A 12,275-nucleotide genomic window follows, 5' to 3' on the forward strand; every position below is an offset into this window, starting at 1 on the left:
ATAGCACTTATGCTTACGCGCTTCATATAGAACAAATATACTTACAATATCACCCAACCTGTGTTGGTACTCATATATCCACCTCAGCAGGATGAAAGGCTGAGCTGACCTTGCTGGGAGTCCTGCAACCTGCAGATCACACAGCCCATGAGCCTCAATTAAAAAAAGAATATATATATATATATATATATATATATATATATATATATATATATATATATTTTAGGGGTAGCAAGGAGACCACATGGGTAGCAAGGGAGATCTCAGGGCTCACAGTTGGGACCCCTGGGGGACCCTAAATGACGTCTATGCCCACACATCCTTTGGATGGGCCCCGCAAATTCTAGGGCCGGCCCTGTATGTGCTATTAAGTGTTATTGTGTTCATTGTTTCGGTTTTGTGGTTTCTGTGCTTAGTTTCTTGTATTTTGGGGATGTTCAGTGTGGTTTAACGGTTGTATTCTGTGCATTGTGCTGTAGTTGCTATTGTTGGTTTTGTTTTGTAATCTTGGTTTAGCAATTGTGTTTAAGGTTGATGTTTTGTCCTTATATTGTGTCAGCTTTTAGAGCACTTATCTTTTGAGGTGGTTGTGTTGAGCATTGCTGATTTGTGGATGTTTGATGAACTGTTATTGTTTGAGGGCTGCTGTCAGTATTGGTGCTTTAGGGTTTTGTTCAGAGTGTCTGTTTTAGGTGCAGTGTTCACTGTGGGCATTTTAAGGGTGTTCTATCCAGTAGATGTGGTCAGGGAGTTCACAGTTTACTTGTGAGTTTTGAAGGGGGAGTCTTTGGGCCTCATTACACGGATGGCGGTGGACCAAGGTGCTATTAGCACCTTGGTCCATGCCGGTAAATTACTGGCACCGCCTTGGTGGAAAGGGGAATTACCGCCCTATTCCAAGGTTGGTGGGGCGGTAATTCCCCCTTCCCCCATTGCCCTTCCCCATTCCCATTTTTGCCCCATAGGGCATAATGGGAATGGGGAAGGTGCTAATTACGGTACCGCAAATTGCAGTACCGTAATTAGCTCCCTGGTCCCTTTGCGGGTTGGTTTTTAACGCCTGCAAAAAGCAGGCGTTAAATTCTCCAACCCGCAAAGGGACCTCGTAGTAAGGCGGTAAGGGTTTACCGGTACCGGTAAACCCTTACCGCCTACCGTGTAATGAGGCCCTTTGTGTCCATTGGCTGAAAAGTCAGACTGTCACTCTTGAGCCAGCATAGCAGCAGCATCTTTCATTTAGCAATCACTTTAGAGGCTGAACACGGGTCTTCAAAAAAAAAAAAGTAACATTCCTCTCTGGCTTTAGGAATGCAGCAAAACCCCGCATGAGAGGCCCAACTTGCAGTGTTTGTTTTTGGTCTGGTGGCAGACTTAAGTTGCTTGGAAATGTATTCTTGCGATTATTGTCCTGCTTCTGCAATAACACCTGTTTGGTAGGAATGCAGACTGGGCGAGGCCCATCTTGCGCACACGAAAGATGGCGTGTAGTGTGAAAAAGTCCCAAAAAGGGAGGTGGGAAATAATTTGTGACGAGAACGTTTTCTCTACTAGCAGAGAACCAGTAAATTGACTAGCCTCAAGGCACCGAGTGGATTGGTTATGCTATTTTATTGGGATTTACACCGTGCACTGCAGTCATTTGTCTGGTCTCCTGGTGCTCTGGTGGGTCTGAAAGGCAGGTGGGTAGGTTAGAATGGGAGGAGAGGGAAAATACAAGATAGCTTTGGTGTTGTGCTAATGCATGCAGACCAGAAGTACTCTGAACTCTGCGTGTGGGTCTGTTTTTAGGGTTCTTGTGTCTAGAACACAGTGGCATTTGTGTCCAACGGGGAGCCTTGACATCCATGGTCTTGACATCCGTGTTGCTAAGAGGCCTTGGCCAGGAACGTGATATGTAAATTGATAGTAGAGATCATTATTCTGTTGTTTGATGCCAGCTGGAAGGGTTGTTCAATTGCTGTGGACCAGAGGTCTATATGGTATGTTTATAGTTTGTTTGAGTGTAGATGTTGAAAAGCTTAGTGCAGAGATGTTAGTGAGCAACATGGAGCTGCCATGCAGTGTGACCATAGTGACGTCTCAGTAGTGTTGCCGTTTGGGCAAGGTACCCTGAAGTAGGCCAATACATCTGTCAGTGGACAGTGCGCAGTGGCTGAATCCCAGATTAGAATCATGGATGGAAGGGAGGGGGCAAGGGAAAGAGTGGAAGGAATAAGGAGAATGCAGCCATGGAAACCAAGTAGGCAGGGGTGAGAACAGTTCCCGGGGAAAGTTCAAAGTAAGGATTCGTGGGCAGGCAGAGTCCTGTCGGGTCAAACAAAAACGCAATTATCCATGGATAAGTGCACACCCCCCTATTGTTAATCCATACAATTCATGCGTAAAGAAAACGCTGCATAAATCCTTCCAAAACACCGACCCTATTTAAGAAGTGTATGCTTTAGACACAAGACAGCATGTCAAAATTCACTTATTTTATTTCTTTAATCATATTTTAATCATAAAAAACATTTACAAAAAGCATATTAAATACATTGATAACACATCTATTAAAAACCAATCATCAAAACCACACATTGTCACACCAACAAAAAAAAGGCTCACATCTCACATATCATTCCACACATACCCTTTCATCCCCATACATACAAAAAACGCCACTCATACTTGTGCAATATACGCAATCTTAATGGTTCTGTTCTGTAACTCAGAACATCCCATCTATTTGGGTTGGTATCTTAGTTATTCAGAAGTGCCTATTTAACAATTTAAAAAAAGTAAAACACTGGGTAGATGTTCCAACATGGTTACTCATGAACACATATCAATTCCCACATTTTGTCTATATAAACCCAAGTTAGGGCCAACTCTGGGAGGAGTAGGCTCTATGGTGTTGTCGACTCGAGTTTCGAGCAACCAGAACGGTATGTACACTTTCCGTCTGGTGCACCTCATCAGGACATAAACATTACAAACAGAAGACAGTTTAAAAGAGAATTCAAGTTGGTGTGCAATTGATAGTTGTCCAATTTTCAAAGACTCGTTTCTTTCGCTTTCATCAGGTGTGAAATTGCAGTAAACCAAGTCTGTTTCCCGAAAAGCCACTTCTACCGATGGAGGAGGGCAAAGGGGAGAAAAAACCAAAGGGAGAAAGGAAAAACAGAGCTTACTATCCTTCTCTATGGTTTCATTCATATTTTCTTTTGCATTCGTATTAACTATTGTAAATCTTAACCTGCTGCCCTATCATGGCATACCCATAGTTACTCTAGGCATGTCTTAATATTGGGTTAATCTACCCGTGTTTTTATCAGGTGAGGCAGAGAGTGCTCTCCCTGAGATTTCTGGAAGGGAAATGGCATTAACTCCCATGGACATCATGCAAAGCCCCCAGCCCTCTCCCATGAGCGAAATACAGCAAGCACACTTCAATAAAAATCAAGAAAAATTGAAAATAAGATAAAAAGGTAAAACAGCAAAGTCACACAAAAAAAAAATTCAATCTGAAGAGATCAAAGAAATCCAAAAACACACAACCACCCCTCACACTCTTGACCCGACCCATTAGTGGCTCCGGAGACCAAGAGTAGTGGGTGAAGTGACCACTTTCCAATTTGACAGTTTTGAGCTACAAAACGTCACGCCATATTGAATAACCAAAAGATTGTGTTCTCTCACCCAAAAGTGCAGTGGCTTCGAATCTAATCTCCTTGTGCAGTATCAGCAGAACCGAGCTAAAAGACGGGGTTCCTTCTTGATTGCGATGTTATTGTATCTGCAAATACAGATATATATGCATCCAATCAGGGCATTGTTGTATACGTTTTTATGAAAAGTCATGGTTATAATCCCGGCAGTTATGCCTTGATACAACCATGTGTCACGGAGCCCACATTCTAAGTACACTTGCGTCATGGTTTACCTTGTGGTTGCCTCTCGTTTTTCACCAAGGTGTTATTTTTTCTTTTTCCGCCAAATGTGCTACAGTTAGTTCAGGGGATGTGGGGCCATTGACACGTGATCCCTATATTCTCCACCAACAAGACACTGGGTGTAGTCAGTGTTTTACACTCAAGGTGTCTGCAAAGACTGTGAATTGAAGAAGAGACCAAAGAGGGGAAGCCAAACAATTCAAAGAAATCGGATATTGCCAAATTCTGCTAAGTCACATAAAAAGAGCAGAAAAGCAGAGGCACACACATGTCAGTCTGTTAGGAAATGTTTAACCGTGTGGGTCCCAGCCCACTGTGAGGGAACTAACCACTGAAACATTTTTGGAACGCACCCGCCGGCCATGAGTGCCCACCGCGGGGCGCGAGGCCCCCAGGGAGACAGCAAACCGGTTGCTGTCCCCCGGGGGGACCCGTCCCCGCAACGGCCTTGGCACACAGTCTGGGCCATGCAACAAAAAAACACAGATTTACACTTCCGGGCTGCACAAAACATGGCATGTTTGCCAGTAGTGTTAACCCCGAAGCAAACAGGGACAATTCCCAAAACGAATCTACAATTTTTCAAACACAGTTGGAGACAAGGGGACCCGCCCGTCAAATCAGGGCTAGACCCATCACACATTGGAAAAAACAGCCTCGCCGGCCACGTGTGCCACCGCAAAGCACGAGGACCCCAGGGACACAGCAAAGCCGATTGCTGCCCCCCAGGGGGCTCCGCACCAAGGCGGCGGCCGCGGCACACAGCCGAGGCTGTACAAGGAAAATGTTTGTGCTCGTGGATACAGTCCACCGTCACACTCGCCAACCGTGTGGACCCCATCTGCATGCAACCCCTTGGTTGGTAGAATGACAATATCAACCCACTCTTACCTCGTACGCTTCCTTAAAAGTTTAGCAAGCCGTATGGAATTCAAAATCCTCTATGTTTCACCACTGAAAGATGCCGCGTTTGGCGTCCGGCCGCCATTTACGTATATTCGTATTGGAAGCCACGCCTCCAGACGTGATGATGTGCTGATAACACCCCCTGGGGGCGGGAAATCTTATCTAGTCACAATGTAAACAGGCGTCGCCAATACAGAGCGGACATGGTTACTCCTTCTATAGTCCATTTTATAATATGAACAGGGGGCAAACATATCGATCCACAGGAATGGAATCCAAAGACACAGAATATCGGTAAGAGAGACGCGGTGCAAATGCCCTTGTCTTAAACAAAGCTCTCAGTCCGAATGAGTAGAGACATAAAGAAATGTACCTATTTGGTTGTTAATCACCGTGTATGTAGATTGCAAACAATTGCATCTCCAACAAAACTGCTTTAAGAGCACATGGGGGCACCCCGAAGCTGCAGAAGTGGAAAGATCTAATAATGAGCGGCTAATGTGCGTATTACTGTGTGCCACCTATTACTTAAAGTAACCAAGTGGACTAAAAATGTTTAGGGAAGACTCCCATATATTTCAATGGTCAATAACTCTCGCAAAACCCAAAGGGGTACAAAAAATACTGATCCCAACCAAAGACATATAACCTTCTGCATGGAATCTGCCAACCGGCATGTCGATCTGGTTAGGTCAACAATGCAATTCAAAAAACAGCAAACAACAAACAACAACATCTAAAGCTATGAATAGCCCGGATGTTCAGTGATTGTGGGTCCCTCATGGGTGCTGAGGCACATTGCTATTAACGTTGCAGCAAAAAAAGACCATTGGATGTCATCATTGAGGCCGGTCTTGTGGGTCCTCAATCTATAAATCCAGTTTTGCTCCAGCTTGGTTAACCTATATTGCATAGAGTATTGGCTGTTGTCTGGTGCCAGCTGATCTATTATGATCCAATGTATATCGTCCTCCGTATGATTTTCTGCAATGTAGTGTTGAACCATTGGTGCAGTGCTGCATTTAGTCCGAATACGTGATCTGTGTTCACCTATTCGAATAGATGCCTTCCTTGTCGTCATTCCTACATAAAGTAATTTACATGGACATCATATAGCATAGATGACATTGCTGGATGAACAATTGGTAAATTGTCGGAGTTGCCAATTGAAGTGACCATGTTGGAACTTAGTAGTTTTTGAGGTTAGATGGCACACATTACACTTCCCACAGGGGTAGTGACCCATGATGTGTTCTTTACTGTGGCTCCAGGCAGCTCTGAGGCTGTTCTGTGTAAAGTTGGTCCCAATCGTTTGCAATCTGGATTTTACAAGATGGTCCTGAAGGTTCTTAGATCGTTTTAATGCAAATAAAGGTAAACCACTCATGCATCCCGTGCTCGTAACCAAGTTCCAATGCTTCTTGATTAACTTTTTTATCTGCACTGTTTGCGGTGAAAAGGTGATTACACATACTAACCGATCTGTATCCATTTTCTTCTCCCTGGGCCTCAAAAGATGTTCTCTCTGGGTCCAACGAGCTTGTTTGGCTGATCGCTTAATTAATCTGCGTGGGTAGCCTCTCTCCAAAAGTCTTATTCCCAAAAGGTTGGCATGTTGTTCATAGTCTGCTAGTTTAGTACAATTCCGTCGAAGATGGAGAAATTGGACGTATGGTAAATTATCCTTTTGAGAGTGGGGCTGTTGACTAGAGTATTCAAGTAAGGTATTCCGATCAGTGTCCTTTCTGTATAGTGATGTGAAAATACAGCCTTGCTTTTGGGCAATGATCAGGTCCAGAAATGGTAGTTCTGTTGGATCCCAATGACCTGTAAAGGTAAGATTGGGTTTACACTCGTTCAACCACAGTAAGAAAGCCTTTAGTTGTTCTTCAACACCTGTCCAAATGAAGAATATATCGTCGATACATCGCTTCCAATGGGAGACATACTGCCCAAATGGATTGTTGTTATGTATGAACAGATCTTCAAACAGTGCCATATATATATATTGGCCAAGCTCGGGGAAAATGCTGCCCCCATGGCGGTGCCATGTTTCTGGATGTAAATGGCATCTAGAAATTGAAAAAAGTTGTTACATAAGGCAATTTCTAGTAGATTCAAATGTGTTGGAATCCCATGGGGTGTCGGTCGTACCTGCATCCTCTTTTCAATGCTTGCCAATGCTTCATCCTAAGGGATGTTCAAAGGTGACCAATTGGTTGTGGTCCCCAACCAAAATAAGTCCTTCATAGTGATTGATCGTGGCCATGGTGTCCTTTAAAAAGGAAGGTGAGTCTTCAGCCAATGCATGGATAGCCTTTTCAATATATTTCCCTATTGGCTCCAAGATGGAGCCACACAGTGAGACAATTGGTCTTCCTGGAGGGTTGAAACTATCTTTATGCACCTTAGGCAATGCATATATAGTCGATATATGGCATTCCCTCGGGGTTAGAAAACACGCCTCCTCAGATGTAAGAAAGAGTCCTGTCGGGTGCCTGGTAATAACTTTACAAGCTATCACTGTGCGATATCTAGGCGGCATCAGAGAGCAAAACGCAATTGGCCACTAATTGCAGTGGGAACAAGGGGGAAAAATCACATTGGGACACAAAGGGAGAAAACTCTTGCAGGAGCAAAACTACAGTGGTTAATATCCGAGCAAATCCCAGCAGGTGGTATCTCAGTGGGGAACCTTAGAGTGGTATAGTATGAGGTAGAAAGTAGAATGGTGGGCAGGTTAGCGAGGGACACAAACAATAAAGTAAAATATTGCAAAGCATAACCTGGCATACCAAGGCATGATAAGACTCACTCCTGACCTTCTTCACACTCCCTCCTCCTACATTTTCACTCTGCCTACTCTACCATCATCCTCAGCCTCTATCTCCCACTTTAGTCACACTAACACTGACAAAGTCCTATCTCTTTTGGTAAAGTCTAACCCCTCTTGTGCCCCATCAGACCCTCTTGCTCCTTAGCAAGTCAAGCCTATTGCCCCGTTAGTGCCCTCTCACCACACTGAACTCTGCAGCCTGCCCTTTGATTCTCCTTGCTTTCCCTCTGTTTTCAAAACAGCCATGGTCATCCCTCACCTAAAACAGCAAGGGGCTGACCCGAAGCTACCACCTAACTTCGCCCTGTGTCTGTCCGTCCATACTACAGCGAAGAAGGAAGGTGAAGACTGGAAAAAAGGGCCCAGAAAAAGGGTTGGGAGGGGAGGAGTGAGATGGAGGACCAGATGGAGGTGGTAAATAGAAACAGCAGAAGGGAGATGTGGAAGCAGTAAATGCTTGGGGAAGCGATGAGGTGGAGAATACTGGAGAGGTGGCAGGAGGAAGAGCCTGAAAATGAAGGGAGTAGATATCAAGAGGTACAAGCAGAAACATCTTAAGCAGGTGGTTGGAGAAAACATCTGGGAAAAGGAGGTGGGTAGCATTGAGGTAAATGGAACCCAGAAGGAGGCGGAAGATAAAACAGGTTTGACGAGGGGATGCAGGAAAAAAAGGAGAAAGAGCAAAGTGGATTTTGTAGACATTGAGAAAATGGAACAGGCACACTATAAGCCTTAGCGGCTAGAGTTATGGAGGGGAGGAGGCACAAACAAATGGTGAGGTGTCTTGGAGGCACATGAGGCAGTAAAAGAGAAAGACAAGAGACTAGAGCACCAGAGTTAGAGAAGCTATAACTAACTAATTCCCCAAGTCACTGGTTCCATTGAAACAGTCTAATCTGAATAACATCCATTGTATCACACACAGTACATCTGAAAATACAATTGAAACTCCTGGGTTTCAATTGGGCATTGACTCACCCCATGTTTTACTGCTGGCCAAAAACACATAACGAAACCCCTCTGTCAAGCTCCCATGTATTCAGGAGAATACATCTGCCGCCTGCAATACTTATCAGACCATAATCCCCATTGCTGTCTCCTTCAGCTAAGCTGACCTTGAAGTTTGAATTTACTTATTTACCCACCATCTGGCCTTTAAAACACTGGTGGATTAGTTTCTCAAAAGTCAAAGTTCACTTTGCAAAACAGCCCTGACTGCCGTGGTTTGTGGTTTAATTCATTTGTAAAAATTCCACTGCATTTAGATTCACAAATTCTCTATGTATTTGTATTAGTGTGCATGCATGTTTAATAACTGTCATATTTTCTTCACAGTGGGTTCTCTATGGCCAGACCTTTTCCTTGCATGCACATTAAATACCTTCCCCGGCTCTCAGTTTACATGTACTTCAGAGCAACCCATGTGTGAATTGTGTTCATGTTTTATTTGGTGGTTTTAACATTGTATCTTTCTGTGCATGTGTAAGCTAATATGTATCAGTTTTAAACAAAAAGTAAAACTACAGTAACATATCTCATCCATAATTAACTACACTGTATACTTGTGAAGTTGCAACATCGCGCTCAATATGGCGCCTGTGACATGAACCCCCCCTTGCTCGTGGGAACTTTCCTGACCACCCAACACTCCCCCGTTTAGTTAATACTTTAACTAACAAATCATAATCATCTTCTTGGGGAACAACCTTACAACCATCTCTCACACCGGTCCCAACATGGGCATGCTCCTCCACAAAAAAAATGTGCCCCCCCCCCGCCCAGATCCACATTTTACACACTGCTCCACATATCACCCTGACTTGGTGGAGGACACAAAACAGCTTCAGTCTGAGTACCCATATGGGATGAAATAGTAGTTATTCAAGCCTTGGACAGGGTCACAACCATCATTGCAGCTGCTTTCGGTACCTGGACAGAACAAGAGCATATGACAGGAACAAAAAAGAATAAGAAAAAAGACAAAAATAGGTAACAATTGATTTTGATTAAAGTATGCATGGGGCACAGGGGAGAAAGGTGGCACAAATGTAACTTCGGGCATTGGACAGGCCAAAACTAGATGTTCCTCGGGGATAACAAGAACTGGCACATGAAGGGTAGAGAAACTGCACACACCTCACCAGGCTGGAGGCAACTGCCTGTCTGCATTTGGTCCACAGGTCCAGACGTTATCTAGAAGGGCAGCCGTACCTCCAGCCAGATCAGTGATGTGAAGCATGCGGCTGAGTTCTCATTTGTGCCAATGGGCAATGTGCCATCGCCCTTAACACACAAAGAAAAATCTGTAAGTGTCTGTATCTTAACAGGTTTATCTGCCTCCTCGAGCCACATCAGATGCTGCAAGTAATTTCTCCATACCTGTGGTCTTCAAACCTTTTTATGCTGTGGCCCCCCCCTTGAGTAAGAATATTGTTTCTGGGCCCCCCCACAAGCTATAAATGCTTATATTTTCTATAAATGCTTATACTTTCTATTAAATATAGTCACCGCAACCTAGGGGTGCACAACATACGGCCTGCTGGCCAAGTGCGGCCTGCCATGCAGCTGGATGCGGCCCAGCAGGGTTGAAGACTTTCCTAATGGAAGGCAGCCCGCAAGCAGCAATGGTCACCCTCCATTAAGAAAGTCTTTCTTTCCCTTGCCGGGCCGGGAAAAAGACTGCCCCTCATTGGCTGAGTGCACACATACTACGTGAGTCACCTAGTGCGTGTGTGTGCTGCACCAATGGGGGGCCAGCAGTGCAGCTGACGTTGCCAATAAGGCTTGATGCCGGAAGGCATTTCAGCCTTGCCAAGCCAGCCGCATTAGCAGTCATTGCCCTGCCCTGCCAGCTTGTCTGCCTCTTGTCCGTCTTCCTGCCTGCACGTCTTCCCTCTGCCCTGTGGCTCGCCCGCCCGGTAAATTCATTAAAAAAAAAAAAAAGTGTTTGTGGCCAACAGCCGGGTGGGTGGGTAGCAACATGGCAGTTGCTCCCACCCCATGATTCTTCCTGCGCTGGTCAATGGGCCGGGTCCGAGGTTCGGGATGAGATGTCTGGCTGGATCTCAGGATCCGGCTTGCCTCAGCCCTGACCAGGCTTTACCAAGCCTCCAGCTTCCCTCAGGGATCGGTGACCTAATCCGCGATGGGCTCTTTGCTCCTTTCCCCAGCATTAGTCGCATGTTTCCTGGATATATGTGCTCAGCCCGTTTTCATTCATCTGTCCTGAAGGGGCGGTGGGGACATCACTGCTGAAAGCAGGCATTCTACAATGCTGGGCACATGAATGCTGTTTGCATTGACTAGTTTTCTTTGCGTGCTCATTTCTTTGTGTTTTATCTCAGGTTATAAAGATGTTATTTGCTTATCAAACAGCTTAATCACAAATAAATGCTTCTGTTGTGCTGACAGCTCCCACATTCCCTGTCCTGCTCGACTCCCAGTGACTTCACTCCCTGCTGAAACGCCCAATCTTTGTCTGCGGATCATAGCGGCTGTGCCCCTCTCCCATTGTTATTTGATTTGAAAACCACTATGAATGTCATCTCCAGTGGTTAGAATTAGCAAGGACTTGCTAAATGTCAGTTATCCGGACCTTTCCTGTGCAAGTGTTCCCTTGAATAGGTTTGCACTGACAGGGATAGGATGTCTGCCACTGAGTATGCAAGAGCTTTTGAACATGCCATCAGGAGTGGGTGTGCGTTACTGTAAGTGTGTCAATGCAACTGGGTGTTTGGCAGAGTTTTAAGAGGGTATGGATTGCTTGAAATATGTTGGTAGGGTAAGTGTGTATGTGTATCTGGAACTTTGTCCTCGTGAGTGGGAGAGGGTTATTGGTAGTGAAGACATAACTGCAACAATGACTGCCACATAACTGCAACAATGACTGCCACAGACAGTACTGATAACTTCATGTGTGGATATATGGAAACAGAGAACCCGAAGGCTGCCCTTCAGATTAGCCACACAACGCCTACACCGTTGTCTAAATTAACCACCAATCCACCAATTCCATAGAAACCTGCTGACTGGCCTCAAAGTGTCGCAGAACGCTCCATTCACAGCCTGCTGATAGAAGTCGAACGCAGCAAGGGATTGTTGGCTTATGCAACCAGTGCAGGGAAGTGTAAAAACTTTACAGGCGGATTAACAGAAGTGACTCCCAAATGGGAGTCACTTCATTTCTGTAAGGGGATTGGCACTGAAACTGAACTTCAAACTAATAAGACTGATTAAATTGCTATTCGATGGGAAATTCCACTCCCCCAACGAGGCCCATCAATAAATAGGAAGCTTGCTTCACTGATGGCACATTTTCTTTCCTCCTGCAGGAAGTGGTCTGCATACCCCTGGCGGGGGCAGAGTACAGTGCGCCACTCCACCAGCAAGCCTAGGCCACGACGGTGGTGAGTTAATGCAGTACAAAAGGATTTAAACATAATCTATTCACACCAATCCTTCAGGCAAGACAGCATGTATGAGCACTGAGAGTAATACAAGTCAGTCGGTGAAACACGTGCATTCGGCATAAGTACACAAAATACATGTAGTTACAAACACAGAGGCAAATAACCTGCGACGCGCCAGCATCCTGTGTGTTT

Source organism: Ambystoma mexicanum, chromosome 1p, assembly GCF_040938575.1.
Source record: "Ambystoma mexicanum isolate Mex_15411 chromosome 1p, UKY_AmexF1_1, whole genome shotgun sequence".
Lineage (NCBI taxonomy): Eukaryota > Metazoa > Chordata > Amphibia > Caudata > Ambystomatidae > Ambystoma > Ambystoma mexicanum.